The sequence below is a fragment of the Hyperolius riggenbachi genome, chromosome 8 (genome assembly GCF_040937935.1).
Source record: "Hyperolius riggenbachi isolate aHypRig1 chromosome 8, aHypRig1.pri, whole genome shotgun sequence".
Classification (NCBI taxonomy): Eukaryota; Metazoa; Chordata; class Amphibia; order Anura; family Hyperoliidae; genus Hyperolius; species Hyperolius riggenbachi.
The window spans coordinates 144,458,266-144,480,134 of record NC_090653.1 but is presented as its reverse complement, the minus strand read 5'-3'; the positions used below and the strand labels follow the sequence as shown (position 1 = coordinate 144,480,134).

Genomic DNA, 21,869 nt, shown 5'->3' with positions numbered 1-21,869 from the left:
AGCTATATACTAGGCGCTGTACTAGCTATATACTGGGCGCTATACTAGCTATATACTAGGCACTATACTAGCTATATACTGGGTGCTGTACTAGCTATATACTAGGCGCTGTACTAGCTATATACTAGGCGCTGTACTAGCTATATACTGGGCGCTATACTAGCTATATACTGGGCGCTATACTAGCTATATACTGGGCACTATACTAGCTATATACTGGGCGCTGTACTAGCTATATACTGGGCGCTATACTAGCTATATACTGGGCACTATACTAGCTATATACTGGGCGCTGTACTAGCTATATAGAATAATTAAAATATGTAATGTAATCAAATAGCGAATGGTAGTACCATTGTTTTTTATATTGGTTGGCTTAGTGGCCTTTACCGAACGTAATTGTTTTCAAACAATAATAGTAAGGCGTACTGCATTAAAGGCGGACAAGCCCATGAACGTGGCGATACGGTATATGGCCTACACTTATGGCTCTAGGCCCCGCATGTGACACTCGCCCCAGGCCCCGCATACTCTAAGGCCGCCTCTGTGCAGATGTCATCCAAGCACCCTCAGGCAAGTAATTAATCTTGCACATTTTAGACTTAATGCTGAAGATTTGTAATTGCTACAGTAAGGGTTGTTCTTGTCTTCCCTCTGTAGGGGTGATCCATGTTAGGTTTACAGAGATTTCCACTTATTTTTATATCACTTCTTAACTATCTTTCATTACCTAATTTATGTCATCTAATTTCCTCAAACTTATTACGAGTAAAAGGGAGCTTTTTCTATTTCTACCATTTTTTTTTACTGCCTGTAGTCACTATAACTGTAGATAACATCTCAACAACCTTATTTCCTTTAGCACGCTGTCTGGAGATAATATCTGACTTGAGTTTTACATTGAAAGTTTTCCCAAGGTGTCACAAATATAAAATCCTTTTGGATTTATCATTGACTGTTACTCAGGTACAGCACCTCCAGAGTGGTGTGCGGTTCCTACTCGGATTCCCGAGGTGTCACAAAGGTAAAAAAAATAAATACTTAGCTAAGAAGAGGGAAGCCTCTAAATCCTATCCTCTTCAGGCATGAGTGTGGCCGTACTGTGCCTGTGTGAGTATGGCTGTGCCTGCACAGCAAACCAGAGCCAGTTGTGCACAAGCGGCTCAGTGGTACTGCACAGCCATGGCCGTGCTCATGCCAGAAGAGTGAAAAACAAGAGAAAAACACAATCAAGAGCCCCCAATAGTGTATTATTGATGGTGATGGAGATAATTATAGCAGCAAACGAAATATACTCACAAGTATGGGTTGCCAAGGCTCAGGCAACCACTATGTGCACATGGGGGGATATTAGACCTGTACCCACTCAGGTGAAGAAGTCGCTCTCCGTAGAAGGAAACAAAGGGTGTGTACACCCATCCACCAGGTGGATCACAATAGCATACAGAAGCAACAGAGGCGCCAACAGAATAAAAATGACGTAAATTTAAAAACAAATAAGATGGGGGGTAAGGGTAGACTTACCTCCCCAGGACAAACACAATGATTCTATATGAACAAAAGTTTTAATTCTTACTTCAAAAATATGCAACGCGTTTCATGGATCTCTATCCCGCTTCCTCAGGCAAAAATACAAACGGAGTAATTTTAGAAGTGTGTGTGAAAGATGAGCTGTGTCTTTTACACACACTTCTAAAGGTGCTCTGTTTGCATTTTTGCCTGAGGAAGTGGGCTAGAGATTCGAGAAATGTGTTGCATATTTTTGGAGTAAGAATTAACCTTTGTTCATATAGAATTGTTGTGTTTGTCCTGGGGAGGTAAGTCCACCCTTACCCCCATCTTATTTGTTTTTAAATTTACATCATTTTTATTCTGTTGGCACCTCTGTTGCTTCAGTCATGCCAGAAGAGGAGCATGGCCCCAATGTTAAGGGTTCCCAGCAAGTGGTTGAACTCTGGTTGAACTCGATGGACGTATGTCTTTTTTTCAACCAAATATAACTATGTAACTATGTACTATGTAAGTGGTGGGGGACATGAGGACAGCATGAGAGACCTCTGGAGGATCCAGAGGCTTCCCTCTCCGTAGGTTAGTATTTACTTTTTTTCACTTTAGGATGCCTCAGGTTCTCTTTAAGTCTCATAATATCATTAACTACCTCCTGCTACCTACTCCTGCTCAAAAACATAACCCAATTGTGCCCCTTTCTCACTCAAGAAGTTACTAAAATGCTTGTAAACGCCCTAATTTTATCTCCTCTAAATGACCGCAGCATCCTACTATGTGAACTACTAAACACAGACTAAAATACCTTTCTAAATCCTGCTAAATTGTGATGATCTACTCATCCACCTATCTTCAGAATCTGCCCCTGTTGGCCAGTCCCTCTACTGGCTGCCAGTAACCATGACAATACAGTTCAAACTTCTAACCATCACCTACACAGGACTCCTACATACATTTTCTTATTCATTTCCAGAAAGCATCTTTTCTATCACTGTGGTCAACATCTCTCACTTTTACATCTATGACTTCTCATGAGCTGTATCCATCTTTTTGAATGCTCTTCCAAATCTCACTCACTATGCTTGGTTTTTGAGCCTTAAAGAGGAACTCCAGTGAAAATAATTTAATAAGAAAGTGCTTCATTTTTACAATAATTATGTATGAATGATTCAGTCAGTGTTTGCCCATTGTACAATCTTTCCTCTCCCTGAATTCACTTGGTGATATTTTTACTGCTGGCAGGTGATATCAGTAGAAGGAGATGCTGCTTGCTTTTTTGGCAGTTGTAAAAAGCTGTAAACCGTTATTCCCACAATGCAACAAGGCTCCCACAGTGTGATGTCAGAACCATAGTCCTGACATCACAGTGTGGGAGGGGTTTCACCACAATATCAGCCATACAGAGCCCCATGATGATCCGTTTGTGAAAAGGAAAAGATTTCTCATGGGAAAGGGGGTGTCAGCTACTGATTGGGATGAAGTTCAATTCTTGGTTACGGTTTCTCTTTAAAGAGACACTGAAGCAAAAAAAAAATGATATAATGATTTGTATGCGTAGTACAACTAAGAAATAAAACATTAGAAGCAGAGACATAAGTCTAATATTGTTTCCAGTGCAGGAAGAGTTAAGAGCTCTGTCTTCTGAAGCTTGGTATCTCATCTGTCAGTCACTGTATTTTATTTTTGTCTTCAGAGGACGGTTCAAACGTTCACTGGCCTGCTCTGTAAAATCATTTAGAATGCTGAGTAGTGTGTAAACTGCAAATAGTAGAGAAAGATGCAATGCAACACTATATAACTGAAAATAAAAATATGAGAATATTTTCTTTGCTACTAATGTTCTAGTAATTATCTGTACTACACAACCAATTCAAACAAATGCACTTTTTCAAACAATCCTGAAAGCTGTCATAGTCTTCTTTCAGACACAAATTCAATTGTGCTCCAACTGCCAAAAGACCTAAGGCTTGATTTACAAAACGGTGCTAACTTTAGCACTGGCCCTTAGCACGTCTAAACTCAGTTGAAATGTGAGAAGTAGTGATCATGCGCAAAGTACCACATGCAAAGTTTTGCGTGCGCACTGCACAGAGCGCAGGGCGCTCCGCGCGAAGTGCCCACTAAAGCCTATGGGACTTAGCGCGCACATAGGACTTTGCGTGCGCAAAACTTTGCGCACGGTACTTAGCGCACGATCTGATTGAGAAAACTGGTGCAAACTAGTGTTGGGCGAACACCTGGATGTTCGGGTTCGGGCCGAACAGGCCGAACATGGGCCAGATGTTCGGCATGTTCGGCCCGAACGCCGAACTCAATGGAAGTCAATGGGACCCCCGAACATGCCCATTTTGGGGGCCCTATGGGGTCGCAGGCATAAGGGGGGAGCATGCCCCGATCGCGGGGGGGGTCGGAAATTCCCCCCACCCCCTCCGCTAGCGCTCCCCCCTCTGCCCGCTTCCCCATAAAAAAAGTTTAAGGCAAGTTAAATAGTACTTGGTGGCTGGCACTGGCAGTGGAGTGAGGAGGAGGAGGAGTCCGAGTAGCAGAGTGACGCGTTGAGGCCGGGCAGCGGGCGGTTCAGCGGTAGTACCCTTGTGGTACTTATGCCCTTTCTCTGACCTCACGTCCTCTACGTGATGACGCATACGAGGGTACGCGTGACGCGTACCCTCGTATGCAGAGGACGTGAGGTCAGAGAAAGGGCGGAAGTACCACAAGGGTACTACCGCTGAACCGCCCGCTGCCCGGCCTCAACGCGTCACTCTGCTACTCGGACTCCTCCTCCTCCTCACTCCACTGCCAGTGCCAGCCACCAAGTACTATTTAACTTGCCTTAAACTTTTGTATGGGGAAGCGGGCAGAGGGGGGAGCGCTAGCGGAGGGGGTGGGGGCAATTTCCGACACCCCCCCCCCGCGATCGGGGCATGCTCCCCCCTTTTGCCTGCGACCCCATAGGGGGGCCGTATTGCGGCATGTTCGTGCGAACAGGGCCCTGTTCGGCCGAACAGGGGCCCTGTTCGGCCCTGTTCGGCGGCCATTCAGTAGTTCGGGGCGAACTCGAACTTAAAAGGCCGAACACCATCAGGTGTTCAGCCGAACTCGAACATCACCCGAACAGGGTGATGTTCTGCAGAACCCGAACAGTGGCGAACACTGTTCGCCCAACACTAGTGCTAACCCACTTAGCACCCTGGTTAGCGCACCTTAAGACTTTAGACGTGCTAAGTAGGTTAGCACCCCTTTAGTAAATCAAGCCCCTTCTGTGCCATGTAGATTGTAAGGTTATCAGTGCTCCCTTTAGTGTTTCTTGTATCTGCTGTACTTATTATCTCAAATTAATATGTACCTCTTCTACTGAATATTATCATGCCATGTATGTATGTAGCTTTTTACTTATGTTTCCATGATGTTTGAATCGTACCATACTGTACATTGACTATGTATTTACAGCACCCACTAACACATATATATATACATATATATATATATATATATATATATATATATATATATATATTGTAACGGGAACAGGGTATGGGTTGCGTTTTGCCCTCTGGGGTGGGCTTTCGGAGCTGTCAGACAGGCGACACAGTTCTTTTCAGGTTCACCAACACCTTTATTGGCACACGTGCAAGGCTGTTTACAATATGTACAGGCAGGTAACAAAACCAAAATAAAATCCTAGCCGTCTGGCTGCTAACTAACTTAAACAAAATAAGTGAGGCTGTCTATTGCACTATGAACAGAAAAGTAACACACTGCCCAGAACAATACCTGTTTAGGTTTCTCTGATCTCACAGAGCAGACCTGCAAAGCTCCTGCTCTAACACCAGCAGCCCCAGAGTGAGCAGCTGCCCACCCACTTTTCCTTTCTTTTAACTTATCTCACAGGTCAGCTCCAGCTGCCCTAATTATGCAAACAGACCTGCATAATAGAGAGACCTGGGCGAAAAGTACCTCCCCTCCAGCACTGTTCCCATTATCTCTTTCTTCACCATGCCACATACCCCCCCCCCCCTTGTTTCAACCTCAGTGTTGAAACACCGCCTGCCACCAGGCAATGAACACGGGAGAGAGCATCTGCATTTGCCATGAGAGTTCCAGGGCGGTGTTCAACGCTGAAGGAGAAATCCTGCAAGGTAAGGAACCACCTGTTTACCCTACTATTGGTCTCCTTCTTTAAAGCCATCCACTTTAAAGGTGCATGGTCTGTTATCAGAATAAAGTGGCGCCCAAGAAGATAATACTTTAGCTCCTCTAAGGCCCACTTTATCGCCAAGCACTCCTTTTCAATCACCGCGTAGTTTTTCTCGTGCTTATTTAATTTCCGGCTCAGATAAACTACTGGGTGTTCCTCTTCACCATGGACCTGAGACAAGACTGCCCCTAACCCTACCCCTGAGGCATCCGTCTGCACCACAAACTCCTTAGAGAAATCAGGGGAGTACAACACAGGATGGGAACACAAGGCCTGTTTCAATTCTTTAAATGCCTCTTCTGCTTCAGAAGTCCACCTTACAGTCACATTCTCCTTGCCTTTAGTCAAGTCAGTCAGGGGAGCTGCGAGTGTGGAAAAGTGTGGAATAAAGCGTCTGTAATATCCTGTGATGCCCAGGAAAGTGCGGACCTGTCTCTTAGTGGAAGAGCGAGGCCAGCCCTTAATGGCCTCTGTTTTGTTTAACTGGGGTTTCACTACCCCCCGTCCTATTGTGTACCCCAAATATCTAGCCTCTTCCAACCCTATGGAGCATTTTTTTGGATTGGCAGTAAACCCCACCTCTCGAAGGGCATCAAGCACCATTTGTACCTTCTGTAGATGTGTACCCCAGTCTTCACTATGGATGACCACATCGTCCAAATAAGCAGCAGCAAACTGCTGCATGGGCCTCAAAATTTTGTCCATCGCTCGCTGGAACGTGGCTGGAGCATTTTGTAACCCAAAAGGCATTACCCGATACTGGAATGACCCTTCTGGGGTTACAAAAGCAGTTTTTTCTCTTGCCTCCTCGCTTAAAGGGATCTGCCAATACCCTTTTGTTAAATCTAGAGTAGTCAAATACCGAGCATTTCCCAACCGATCGATCAATTCGTCTACCCGGGGCATGGGATACACATCAAACTTTGTTACGGAGTTGAGTTTTCGAAAATCATTACAAAAACGCCAACTCCCATCGGGTTTTGGCACTAACACAATGGGACTACACCAGTTACTACTGGACTCCTCGATCACCCCCAAGTTTAACATTTTTTTTACCTCTGCTGACACTGCTTTCCGTCTGGCCTCTGGAATCCTGTAAGGCTTCAGTCTTACAGTGACCCCCGGCTCTGTCACAATGTCATGGGTCGTCACCGTCGTCCGTCCAGGGTGTTCTGAGAACACCTCCTTATTCTTGAGAAGAAAATCTTTAACCTCCTGTTTCTGTACGGGTGACAGGGTCTCAGCCACTGTAACTTCTGGCACCTCGGATGCCTCAGAGGAAGAAGGGACAGGATCAGCCACCAGGGACACGCTCTCCTTCCATGGTTTAAGCAGATTTATATGATAAATCTGCTCAAGTTTCCTTTTCCCAGGTTGTAGGACCTTATAGTTTACCTCGCCCACCCACTCAATTATTTCGAAAGGTCCCTGCCATTTGGCTAAGAACTTACTTTCCACTGTAGGGACCAACACCCTATCCCCTGGTGAGAAAGTACGGGTTCTTGCACTCCGGTTGTACACTCTTTCCTGAGCCAGCTGGGCCTGCTCTAGATGGTCTCTTACAATAGGCATTACTGCCGCAATGTGATCCTGCATATCCGCTATATGCTGGATGATACTGCGGTAGGGAGTCTGTTCTGTCTCCCAAGTCTCCTTTGCAATATCAAGGAGGCCTCTAGGGTGTCTGCCATATAACAACTCAAAGGGTGAAAACCCCGTTGAAGACTGAGGTACCTCCCGGATTGCAAACAGGAGATAGGGAAGTAAGCAGTCCCAATTTTTCCCATCTTTATCCACCACTTTTCTCAGCATACTTTTAAGAGTTTTGTTGAACCTCTCCACCAATCCATCTGTCTGTGGATGGTAGACTGAGGTGCGCAATTGGGTCACTTTAAATATTTACATAATTTCTTGGTTACTCTGGACATAAATGGGGTCCCCTGATCAGTTAGGATTTCGTTAGGTATTCCCACCCTGCTAAATACCTGAACCAATTCTTTGGCAATTGTCTTGGCAGAGGTATTCCGCAGGGCGATGGCTTCCGGATATCGAGTTGCGTAATCGACAATAACTAGGATATGCTGATGTCCCCGAGCCGACCTGATCAGGGGGCCCACCAAGTCCATGGCAATCCTCTGGAAAGGGGTCTCTATAATAGGAAGGGGAACCAGTGGGCTCCGAAAATGAGATTGGGGTGCCGATTTCTGGCATATCGGGCAAGACTCACAAAAATTCTTTATGTCCTGGTGCACCCCAGGCCAAAAAAATCTTTGCAGCACCCTCTCTGTGGTTTTTTCGGTTCCCAGGTGTCCCCCCAACACATGACCATGGACCAGGTCCAGAACCAACTGGCGATAAGGCTTTGGAACCACTAACTGTTCTATAATATCCTCACTCTTTTTACACACACGATATAGTAATTCTTGATTGATGGCCATAAAGGGATAGGCTACTCTATCACCGGGGTCAACCGGCTGCCCATCAATCATTATTACATTCTCGCGTGCTTTAGTTAAGGTGGGGTCCTTCAACTGCGCTGTTCCAAAATTGTCTCTACGCACATTTAAATCCCCAAAAGTTACACCACTCCCCGACTCCGCCAGGGGCTGTTCACCATTGGAGGTAGAGGGAACTTCTCCAGGGTCCTCTAATTCCCCTGCCATGACTGACAAAGGAAAAGCAGTAGGACCGTGGGGAACCCCCTCAGAATGCTTAACGTCCGACTCTGGGGACACGTCGCCATTACCCACCAACTGCCAAAAATGAGGAAAATCTCTCCCTATTATAGCTGCATACCATAAATGGGGTACCACTCCTACCTCATGAGTTACTTGTCCCAGCGGGGTAGCAAACTCAGCGGTTGCCACTGGGTACTCCCGGGTATCCCCATGTACACATATCACCCCAACTTTTTTTGATTGCAGATTCTCAGGAGAAATAACATCGGCCCTCACCAATGTTACCAAACTACCTGAGTCAAACAAAACATGTACACTTTTGTCATTAATAAATAGCTGTCCCATATGTTTTTCAGCTGCCACTGCTGACCATGCCGGTTTGGCAAACAAAGAAAGTTTTCTAGCACCGAAATCACACTGCATGGCCTCATCCACTAAAGGACAGTCTGCAGCTATATGTCCCAGTTCCTTGCAACGAAAACATTTATATCTTTCATAGTCTTTTGGTACAACCCTTCCTGGCCGGGAACGCCATTCATTAGAGCTTGCACCTGCAGTCTCTCCCAGTGTCCTCTCTTTCAGTGACCGCCCGCCCATTACCCCATTCTCAGGCTTACCAGATGCCGGGGGAGGTCTACTCCTCAGTTGGGCAGTCCTACTCCGAGAGTCCATCGACACCAGGTCCTCAGCGGCAAAATAACGTTCCACAAGTTCAATCAATTGATCTGCCGATTTGGGGTCCCCATGGCTCACCCACTTCTGTAGGCGAACAGGTAGTGACCTCAGGTAACGATCCACCCCTACCCTTTCCACAATCTCCGGACCGGTCAGAGTCTCTGGCTGTAACCACCTCTTAGCAAGGTGGATGAGGTCAAACATTTGGGACCTGGGTGGTTTGTCTGTGCGAAAGTTCCAGTTATTCACCCACTGTGCCCGGAGTGCCAGTGTCAACCCAAGCCGAGCCAGAATCTCCTTCTTTAGGCTGTCATAGACCCGGGCCACCTCTTCCTCCAGGTCAAAATAAGCTTTCTGCTCTTCCCCTGTCAGTAAGGGGGCCAACAGTCCAGCCCACTGTTCTTTAGGCCATCCCTCTCTTTCCGCTGTGCGTTCAAAGGTGGATAGGTAGGCCTCGGTATCATCATCGGTGGTCATCCGCTGCAGATATCGCCCCACGTGGACGAGTGACACTGGACTGGGGTTTGGTGGTGTGCTGTCAGCAAGACGTTGTGCCAGCTCTTTCAACACTTTCCTGTCCTCCGCAACTGCTTTCCGGTCAGCTTCCACAGTTGCGGCCAGACTTTCACACATGGCCTGTGACTGGCGCTGTATTTCCGCGATCATCTCATGCTGTGCAGCAGTCGCCTTTTGTTGCTCAGCATTAGCGAGGATCAGCTGTTGCTGGGTCTCCCTCTGGACCATGTTTGAGAGGACTAACTGCTCCACCAGCTTATCCATCTTCGGTTGGTATTGGGCCTAGTCTGACAGCACACAATCTTAGTCTGCCCGCATCCTCCACCATATGTAACGGGAACAGGGTATGGGTTGCGTTTTGCCCTCTGGGGTGGGCTTTCAGAGCTGTCAGACAGGCGACACAGTTCTTTTCAGGTTCACCAACACCTTTATTGGCACACGTGCAAGGCTGTTTACAATATGTACAGGCAGGTAACAAAACCAAAATAAAATCCTAGCCGTCTGGCTGCTAACTAACTTAAACAAAATAAGTGAGGCTGTCTATTGCACTATGAACAGAAAAGTAACACACTGCCCAGAACAATACCTGTTTAGGTTTCTCTGATCTCACAGAGCAGACCTGCAAAGCTCCTGCTCTAACACCAGCAGCCCCAGAGTGAGCAGCTGCCCGCCCACTTTTCCTTTCTTTTAACTTATCTCACAGGTCAGCTCCAGCTGCCCTAATTATGCAAACAGACCTGCATAATAGAGAGACCTGGGAGAAAAGTACCTCCCCTCCAGCACTGTTCCCATTAACTCTTTCTTCACCATGCCACAATATATATATATATATATATATATATATATATATATATATATATATATATATATATATATACTACTCTGTACAGTACCACCGAAGATGATGACACTTTATAAATTGAAAATAATTGTGGAAATGAGATAACTCTAGAGGAAAAAAAACCCTTGGCAATACATTTTTTAACATAGAGTACAGATGGATATATATTCATGTTTTGTACGGTGAGCCCTGATGGGTTAAATAAAATACTGACCTGAGCATAGCCTGTTTCTAGAGTAGTATGCGTGATTTTGTTGTTGGTTGAGGAGTTCGTTTTTTGTTGTTCAGTGAAATGTGACAGCTTGAGGAACATAATCCCTAAACAAAGGATTCCTGGAAGTAGATTTGTTTGAGTCATGGGGACTGTGCTATAAGTATGACATGACAAGATAAACTTGCAGTTTGAAAATGGGTATATTTATTATTTTTCTTGATTGATGTATTGCCATCATCTTCCATAGTGCTGCACAGATTTGAGGAAGTAAACTTACAGGAACATTATCAAACCAAGTGTTCTAAAATGACGATGTACAAATAATGTCTAAGTAGCTGTGTAAACATTTTCTTACTTTTAATGTTAAATATCAGAGGCAATTGTGTGTAGATTTTAGCTACGTTTGGACTGTCTCATTTGCAAAGGTATGAATCTCTGCAGTCTGACATGCTAAGAACAGTGTAATATTGAAGCAGAGTTATATGAATAGCATGTCAGGTGTCAGGTTTCACACACACAATTACAAATGTTTATGTTGCACATAAGATACATTTCCTGCTCAGGCAGAGCTTTCTTACACACACACACACACACACACACACACACACACACACACACACACACACACACACACACACACACACACACACACACACACACACACACATTTAACAGATGACGTATGAGGGAATTCCCCCTCCTATCATTGTTCACTCTGCTGTCAGAATTGTGGTCAGAAAAGTGTGAAAGGAATTAGATAACAGTAAACAAAGAGTATTCAAATGTATACACCAGTACTTAGCAGCACTTTCCAAACATTTCCTATCTCAATTGAAAAAAACACTGTGTTCCTTTATTTTAAGCTGATATTGCATTACAGCTAGTGGTATGAGAAAAATGCAGTGGGTTTCCCAAAGCCTGGAGGTCCGCTTAATGGTATGTGAAGGGTTAACTGGAGGTATGTATGTGTATATATATATATATATATATATATATATATATATATATATATATATATACTTTTTTTTTGTTACATTCTGTACAGCAAACTGAGTGATGTACTGTACATTTAACTGCTGAGATTGCCCATTGATCTGCATTGCCAGGTAAAGTGATCTTGCTGCAACAGCCCATAAAGCACAACCTTAGAATTATCAGCCTTTGCTTATGAACTCTGCTGGTTCCAGATGGTAAATATGATATATAAAATATTCATATGTAAAATTAAATTTTTCTCTGATTTTAGATCTATTCTGTTACCAAATATAGCAACATGAAGTAAACGTATACAGAAATATGTAGTTATCTTAAATGTATCACAAAATAACATACTCATGTAATAAGTAAAATCAAGTAAACCTACTGATTCACTACAGGAATGTTAATTCACCTACTTTTAGCACAACAGCTCTTAGTAATATTTGCAACTTGGCTGTAGAATGTAGGTCTGCCACTTTGGATCCTGTAGCTAGAGTCCATAGACATGATGGCTGTTGCTTGCACCTGGTAACTGGCTGTCTGCTTTTTCAGATTCAAGTACACTGGGAATAAAATACATGGGCTTCTATCAGGATTTAACTGTTAGTGATAGCCATAACACACTGAATTCTGAGAATCTAAAGTTAAGTTTACTAATGAAAGAGGTTGCATTCTTCTAAGTAAGTTTAATTGCAAAATCTATATATCCCAGGGAAGAACACTCTTAAAGTGTATTTTGTGCGTTTTTAATGTTATACTATATTGTGCTGTAACATTACAGCTGCTAACTCTTCATGTTAAAGGGATCTGCGTTTTTTGCATATTTTGTGCGTTTTTAATGTTATACTATATTGTGCTGTAACATTACAGCTGCTAGCTGCTAACTCTTCATGTTAAAGGGATCTGAGCAGTACAAATGTTGTTGTACTCTAGCCACCTTCTATGGGAGGCAATAGGACAAAGCAGAGGCGCCAGGCAGAATAAAATACACTAAAAATAGTTTAAAAAATGAGAGGTAGGGGTAGACTTACCTCCCCATTGAAGACTCAAATTGTCTTATTCAGGGAAATTGTATTGTATACTCCAGTGCAACGTGTTTCGCAGATATTTTACCCGCTTCTTCAGGCAATTAACAGGAGTAACTGATTACGAGCTCTTAGCAGGCACAGACACCTCTGTGGGGCATTTAACATTCATGCTATAGGGATCTAAACAATAGGGCAGCATGGCAACGTAGTGGTTAGCGCTCTTGCCTTGCAATTCTGGGTCCCCGGTTCGAATCCCAGCCAGGTCAACATCTGCAAGGAATTTGTATGTTCTCCCTGTGTCTGTGTGGGTTTCCTCCATGTACTTTGGTTTTTCCCACAATCCAAAAATATACACATAAGTTAATTGGCTTCCCCCTAAATTGGCCCTAGACTACGATACATGCACTACACGCAATACATACATAGACATAAGACTATGGTGGGGGTTAGATTGTGAGCCACTCTGAGGGACAGTTAAGTGACCAGACAATATATACTCTTTACAGAGCTGCGGAAGATGCCGGTGCTATATAAATACTAAATAATAATACATTTTGAAAATACTTTAAACTATCCTCCTACTATGGGAGGTTTGTCAATTGTGTGGGCTTTAGCGGTGCAGCAGACATGCTCTGTAGCTCCCATGTCTATATGGAAGCCTCCATCTTTTGTGTCCCTTGCCTCAGTCAGAAGCACAGGCTCCCACAGTTTTTTGGATGTCCCCAGCTGCACAATGCATGCAGTGAGATGTTGTTCCCATAAGTGTGGTTACATAATGTAGATGAGTAAATGCCTGCTGTCCCATGTAGGTAAATGCCTGCTAAGTCTGCAGTGCACAATTAATGAACCTCCCTTAGGGAGGATGTTCATTAACAACTTAATGTTTTGGAGACAGTATATCTATGCCTCTGGAGACTTCATCTTAGCTCCAGAGGTGTAGATATATGTATCTCGCTATGATCGCCGCTGCACACATTCCTGCGTGGTCCCGTGCACTTTCATGCACTTGTTCACATTGCGGCCCGTTAGTACACAGATCAGTGAATGGGAACACAGTTCCCTTTCACTGATCAAAGTGTATATGATCAATGGTCACTGGCATCATTGAGATGACGGTGGTGATTGAGTAAAGTGAAAGTAAAAGTGCTATAGTATAGCTTGGCAGTGCCGACCCATTCTTACTTTTTAAAGTGAAAGTAACACATACACGCATTACACAGTTTACACAGGAGGAATAAACTGGGGGGAGGGGGGCATCTAGTGGCCAAATAGTAAATTACACCCTAACATATTTAGTTGATACAAATACATATACACGGTTTATTTCAAAACTATAATGGCCAAAAACTGAGAAATAATGAATTTTATCCATGTTTTTCATATTATTCCCATTAAAATGAATTTAGAATAAAATCAGCAAAACATACCACTCAAAGAAAGTCTAATTGGTGGTGAAAAAACAAAATATAGATAATTTCATTGTGATAAGTAGTGATAATGTTATTGACCAATAAATGGGAGAAGCGCTGAAAGGTGAAAATTGCTCTGGTCCATAAGGGGAAAAGCCCCTTAGTGATGAGCTGGTTAAATAAGTTTTTTAAAATGTACTGCTCAGTTCCCTTTAAAGTCATTTCATACTAATTATAAAGCATTAGCTGTTGAGTTAGAGTCTTCATATTGCTCTCTAGGAGATTCCCCTGAATCTAGACTGGGTGTGTCATCTGAATCACCTGGTATATCTACACAGACCACTCTCACAAGGGTGACCATAAGCCATCTCCTCAATACATTCTTCACAAATTTTCTTTTGCAACCTTCACTATAGACATAACGTAAAACTCTCTTATTCCCCACATTGGTCACCTCCTCTCATTTTTGCATTCAGGACTTCTCATCCTGCCCAATACCATATCATGTAAAAAAGAGAAATGATTCATCATCTCTTCGAAATATGCTTTCAGCACTTTGCAACTTAAAAAGTAGCAAAAAGTAGTTGGTTCTAAAGGCATTTTATGGAGACCACATAAACTCATCATATGGGCCCTGATACTATAACAGAGAAGTTTTAAATTCATTTGTCCTTCAAAAGTCTTGAAAATTTTTGTTTTCTTTGTGTTTTCTAACAGTTTTGAACGTGAATGGGAATTTAAAATGATAACAGGCAGAGTGACATTTTCTTTCTCAATAGAAGCTGGACCAAGGTGGAGAAAGAGATAAGAAGTGTAAATAATGCATCAGGGCCCAAGTGTTTGCTGGGATTTCAACATTTCAGTAAATTAGCTCAGTAATGCATACTGTAAGGTTCTATTTATGAATTTCTAAAATTCCTAACACAGTTGGTGTTTACTGCGGTTACAGCAACACCATTAGCCCAGACTGAGCAGCAGTGTGATATAAAAATTAAATCCAATATAAAATTTAGTAATGAAATCTAAAACGCCCCATATTGATACAGTTTATAATGATGCCATCTATTCACATGCATTGTTTAACATAAATATAATTTGGTATTTTTATTTTAAAATGGTGTATTTCGTATGTGTAGCATATTTCTCGTTTGTGCCACATCTTCCCAATCCTTTGATACACATAGGCTTGTTACCAGGCAACCGCATGTAACCTACTGCTAGAGCCATCTACGGGGCTGACAGACCATGTCTCTAAAGTGACGCTGGGTCACTGATATACGCTTAATTATGTTTCCCTGGGGGTGCATTAAGTTACAAGTGTACAGTGCTATATAATATATATATATATATATATATATATATATATATATATATATATATATATATATATATATATATATATATATATATATATATATTATAGATACACACAGACCCATATTTGCTATACTGGGCCTTGGCTGGATGCAAAGCTCCTCTGTACAAACTTTAAATAGACAGGCATTCACTTGGCTTCGTTGTAGTTACACAAATGACATGCAGAATAACATATTCCAGATGAAATTCATACAGTAGACATATTTGTCTCCAGAGACGGCAGCCTGTAAACCTGTGTGAGAACAAGATCTAATATTAGCACACATGAATCTGTAAAAAGACTGAACTGCTGATTGATCTATGTATATTAAGGTCACCAAACACTGAGTAATTAGCTTCTCCAAAATGGTTCCTCTAATGAGGACAGACAAGTAACTCTTTCTAGTGGTAAGAAATCTGAGTAGTCTGTTAGCAGTAGTCTTCCCAGTTTCAGAGAAGTGTGATGCATTCAAAGTTTGGAGGTTTCAACATATTTAACATTTCCATTTACGTGAAGCTAGCATTGATCTGAAGTAGTGTATTTCACTAGCACACCAAGATGTTAAACAGATTTAGAATTAGAATTAATTATATGTTTAGCAAGATACTGAGAAATACTTGGTAAGTCCACTTAGTAAGTCCAAATATTATAATTACGATGATGACTATTATTATTATTATTATTATAATGTATAAAGTGGCGCAGTGCAGAGGTTGATGAGGATTGACCTAAGTTAGAGCATATGCTTGTCTGAAAAGGTGAGTTTTGAGGGAGCACTTAAAGATTTCAAAGGTAAAAGAGTGACTTAGGTGTTTAGGAAGGGGATTCCAGAGAAGGGGTAAGGCTCATGAGAAATCTTGTACATATGAATGCAAGGAGGTAATTCTTGAGGAGGACAGAAGAAGGTTGTGTGCAAAGTGGAGAATGCGTTGAGTTGGTATCTGGAAAATAGTGAGGCGATAGTTATGAAACTGAGGAACAGGAGATGACCATCGTTTTCAAAAAGTTTGCAGCAATGCAGATACTGAGACCAGGGAATAAGGTGCAATAAAGTAGAAAATCATATTAGTATATCACAAAGGAGATGTGGATTCCGGAACTCAGAAACAGGATTCTTTTATTCAAGCACGGAACAAAAACAGGTTACAATAGGTTAAAAAAGAGTCTGTGTCAACAGTTGTTTCGCGTGATCCCAAGCCTCGTCAGGACACCCAAAATCCTATTAGTGCATACAAAATAATAAATGCAGCATGCTATGTACAGAGAATTACCAATAAATCAGGACATGTAGTGTGCACACATATGGCCAATACCCTGACTATCTAATCTAACTATTTGCAAAGCAATATACATACAAAAATACAAACATATACAACATACAGATATATTCAAACATATGTGGCATAAAAGGAACAGGCAGTCACAAAGTCAAACAGGAAGGCAGAGTCAGCAACAGGCTTAGCAGATCAAGGCTTAGGAACAGGCACGAGCCTGTCAGGTAAGCAGGTAAGGATCAATGAACAGGTTACAGGAATCAAGGGACAGGAGTGTACAGATACTCAGGCCTGGAAGCAACAACAAAGGTCTGGCCACTAGCAGGAGGTAGAGGCAGTTTTTAAATAGTACATGTAATTAGTACCAGGAAGCAGCTTGTGGTGCGTTTCTGCAGACAGTGCTCCTGAATCCCCCGCAGGCCAAAATGGGAACTGCAAGTCCTTCTTACAATCAATGGAAGGACACCTGCTGATGGATGGTCCAGGTTTCCAGAATCAAGATATAGTCACTTGCTGGTGGAAAGTGGAAGTCCATGGCAGTCAAAGTTAATACTGCCACCAGCACGTAGGAAATAACAGTACATGATTCCTAACAGAGATGCATAGGGAGAGAGGAGATAGAGAGTTTTGTAGGGTGGAGTTTGAAGTGGATCCTCTGGTTAATTGGCAGCCAAAAGAGAGATTGACAGAGAGGAGCAGCAGATAAGAAACCAGAAGAAAGATGAATGAGTCAAGCAGCTAAGTTCAGTACAGATTGGAGGAATGCCAGTTTGTTAGTTGGTAGTCCACAAGGTTGCATATTGCAATAGTCCAGACTAGATATTTTAAAAGCACGCGCTAATATTTTAGTAGTGTCTTTGGTGAGGTCATGTGCGATATATGTTTTTGAGCTGGAGAAGACAGGAGCTGGTTAGAGAGTGAATGTGAGTAATAAATGCTTTGGGAACTGAAGTTATAGGGGTACAAAACCATATAATTGAAAATATGCCGTGATATACTGTAGATTTCCATGAAGGTTTTCATTTATGCAGGTCATCATGGTATATACAAAGAAAAATTATATTGGAGAGATTCTTTTTTTTTAACCTAGAAAACAGTTCACCAGGAGAAAGAATACCCAGAAATATATATGTCAAAACAGGAGAAAAAAACAGGCAGGCTGATAAATAACACCACTTTTGCTTTCAGTCCTTCAACAAGACATTATTCCACAAACTGTGCTCACAGCATTCCTGGAATATACTGCCAGTAGGCTTCAACAGCATTTGCATACCTGAGCACATAGCATCATAGCAGTAGCATATTAGCATAGCAAAGCATGGCATAAAGGCATGGAGCGGAGCTAAGCAGTGCAGGCTATGAGATACTTGAGTGTCTGGAGCTTTGTGGTGGCATATTAGCAATAGGCAGAAGCGTAGATGGCATCACACTAGTCTACGCGCATGGCCCGCTGTGTCCTAACAGCTGTTGCACCCAAATACATAGGGCCTCATCAGAGGTATGAGACGCAGCCATAAATATATATGTGTGGGTAGTATAACTATAAAAGTTACTTGTATGCCTTCCTTTGAACTGATAAAGCCACTTATTTAGTAACAAACTAATTTTGGAGAAATTAAACAAAAATGTCAAGTTACATGTCTTTGTTGTTAGTCAGGTTTTGACTGCTCACTTAAAAAGTGGCTTCTTTTCTATTTGCATTAGAAGAAAATGAAAGAGCAAGTAGCTCTTCAATGAATAGTTTGCAAGGATATGGGATGATATGGGATGTACAGTTCACTGCAAGTGCATACAAGAGTAATTGTGCTTATAAGTACACTTAGCAAGTTTTAATTAGTCTGTGGGTCAGTAGTAAATAAGTAAATGAGATTAGGCATGGTTTTTCATAGTCTTATGGGATTTCCATGCCTTGACATGTGACACTTTTGCCAGCTGTGATAGCATAGGTTTGTTCTCACTTCCCGCATCTTTTAGAGATTGCTTGCTGAGACCAGAGATGAATGAAATTGCGAGATTTTGCCTAACCAGCATTTTTGCAAAACATTTTTAGTTTCGCAGGCAGCTTCTGTGATTATTTCTAAGTCCAGGTCATTTAAAATGTTGTTCTGGTCTACAAGAGGAAGATGTCAAAAGCACCCTGCATCTTGATAAATGCATTGCTTTGTGCAAAACACCATTGAAAATACTATCGTTTTTGCAAATATCTTTATTATAACTGTTACTCATCTATTGCTAGGAAAAGGAAAGCAGGCTCTTCATTATCTCTGATACTGTGAATGAGCAGCCCATCTATCAACAGCTCTAGAAAGGCAATAAGGATTGGACTTACTTCATATTTACTACTGGCTGGCACCTGCGGGCCCTGGTGGTTAGAACCCCAGTGGATTAATAACAGAAGCCTACTTTCACTTGCTTTTTATTAAATGTATGCTTACCCTTTAATAGATCCACAGCAATCAATCTTGATAGGTAAATGGGTAATATATATATATATATATATATATATATATATATATATATATATATATATATATATATAATATTTTTTTTTCCATTGGCTAACACAGGGCCATATTTATACAATCAGTGCAAAGGAAGCACACAGCAAATTTATCATTACTCACACCAGCTAGATTAGTGGAACCCGCGTAACCTAGGTAATGTGTGCTTTGCTATGGCAGGGACAGGGCAGATTGTAGACTTTTTGCTGCCTGAAGCAAATGTGTGAGAAGGATGCACACCCACCGCATTGCCTGGAAAACACAAAATCACTGCTGTATGTAGTCAGCTTCATGATAGAAGCAGTGAATGGCAGTTGCTCATTCCAACTGCCAGAATAGTGTGCAATGAGCAGGGAAGCTGGCCAGCATCATTGTATAAATCCTTTTCAGGGAATGTCTTTATAAAGAATAAAAGCTTTGCTGAGAATCCCCAATGAGGAGATGGGCTAGTCAAGAAGCATGTCAGTTCTGTCAAATTTCTACTACCTACTGTGAGTGACAGCAACATAGGAGAAAGGTAATTTAAGGCTCATTTTACTCAGGAAGAAACATACTTCCTATTTGTATATGTTTACATGTATCTTAAATTTTTCCTCGATAGCGGTCCTTAAGGCTGCTTACACACCAAGACGTTACAGGCGCACGTTAGTGCGCCTGTAACGCTCCCCCAACGCACAGCAATGTAACACAAGTGGGCTGTTCACACAGCCCACGTTGCGTTACATGTAATGCTGCACGTTCGGTGCAAAGTGCAGCATGCTACGGCGTTGGAGCGGCTATAGCCGCGTTAGACTGTTTGCACATGCGCAGTGGGGGGCGGAGAGGAGGCGGGGAGAGCCAGCTACAGTAGCCGCGCACATGGCTACTTAATATTCACTGCACTGGCGGCAGCTGATTGGCCGGCGGGACCACGTGATGCGGAGTGTCTCGCTCCGCATCACGTGGTCCCGCTGGCCAATCAGCGCCACTCTGGGAGACATTATAGGAATCGAGCCGCCTAACGCGGCTCACTGTACCGTCGGCTCTTGCAGCACCATACGTTGTGTTAGGTGCACGTTATGCGACCTTAACGTGGCACCTAACACAACGTCTTGGTGTGCAAGAAGCCTTAAAGAGAATCTGTACTGTACAATAAAAAAATACCAATCGAGTCACTGTGATTTCCTGGATCCCCCTTCACCGCTTCCGCTACTCCCCGCCGCGATCCTGGCTTTTAATCACCAGTTTTAGGCAGTGTTTACATACAAAAAACATGGCCGCCAACCAGGAAGTGATGTTTGTATATATATATATATATATATATATATATATATATATATATATATATATATATATATATATATATATGTACACACACTAATATGTGTGTTTATGTATACAGTATGCGTGTGTGTCTGTGTGTGTGTGTATATTACAGTATACTACAAGTTTTTATTACATAGTGAATTATCTGCACTCCAGTCTGGAATTCTCACAGTTTCTCAACATGTGACAGGCAGCCCCCTCCCCCCTCAGCCTCACAAACTGCATCACAAACTGAAACTGAGTGAAGAGAGTGAGGAGTAAACAAAGCACACAGAGCCTGCAGGGGGCGTGCATAACTTGTATTCATTACAACAGAGGCAGCCCATTCCTCCCTGGGTCAACAAGGCTTGGCAAAGAAAAGAAGATTAGATTTCTAGAGACCGTGCAACTAGAAAAGGCTGCAGTAATCCATACCACATTAGTACAGGTATAGGAACTCTTAGGATAGAAGAAATAAGGCTGAAAATTTTGTTACAGATTCTCTTTAAAGAACAGCTGGAATGCTGACTGGAGACTGGACTGCCAGCAAAGCGCGCAGTTCAGCCATCCATGGGAAAAGGCCTTAAAAACCTGAATCAGCTGATTGTTTTCTCTGAAGGATGGAGAGATGTAGAGGATATGGTAACCTGGTACATTCATCAGATGCTCGTGTCTCAAGGTATTGTTCCGAGCAGCAGAATTCCAATTTCTGTATGTAGATTTCAGACCCCTCTAAACATCCGTTCTAAACATAGAAAGCATTTTTATTTCATTTGTAATTAATTGTTTATCCCTCAGCCATCACACTTCGTTATAAATTGATGAGCTGCTTTGCCATTTCCTTGCTTTTACTGTACAAATATAAACAGGAGCCTCTTAATTTAGAGAGGAGTAAAAAATAATCTTGAGTTGCCTGATTGCATACTGATCAAGAGTTTACATTTCTCAGCAGATGATGAGTGCATCCTTCGCTCACTTAAGCAGAGCAGGTACTATGGAACTATAAGAAGATAAACATCATCACATAAGCAGGGTGTCACTCCATAGGCAAACTGGTAAACATTCCGTGATAGTTACAGCACCCTCACTATGCAAAATACACTTTTCCATTCATTTTACTGGAATATAGAGAAAGATAAGTGGACTTTATCTCTGCTTAAGATGGAATATATTATTTTTCTCACTGAAAATAGGTTTGATTATGAGGGTGAATTTTACATTCATGAAAATCTTTAACTGGATGGTCACGCTTCAGTACCAAACTCATCTTTTCATCTTTGATTTGTTGACTGGCAGGTTAATTTGCAGAGGAAAGTTGCAGTCTATTTCAGTTCAACCAGCTGAAGATCATCACATGGAAGTGATTTTCCCAAATGTTTAGCTGTGCATTCATAAATCTGAGGCAGAGAC

The 21,869-nt window shown here is 42.3% G+C and overlaps 1 protein-coding gene across 9 annotated transcripts in view; it reads left to right on the top strand.

Moving 5' to 3' along the window:
• Nucleotides 1-21,869, top strand: part of GRIA3 (glutamate ionotropic receptor AMPA type subunit 3) — a 604,867-nt gene that overhangs the window by 221,559 nt on the left and 361,439 nt on the right. For 2 of the 9 annotated variants that reach the window (XM_068251192.1, XM_068251190.1), the window contains exon 1: nt 19,515-19,692. The exons of the other annotated variants lie outside the window; for them this stretch is intronic. The gene's annotated coding sequence lies outside the window, so the exon portion shown is untranslated. Of the gene's footprint in view, nt 1-19,514; nt 19,693-21,869 lie in introns of those variants that run through there. 9 annotated transcript variants of the gene reach the window in all.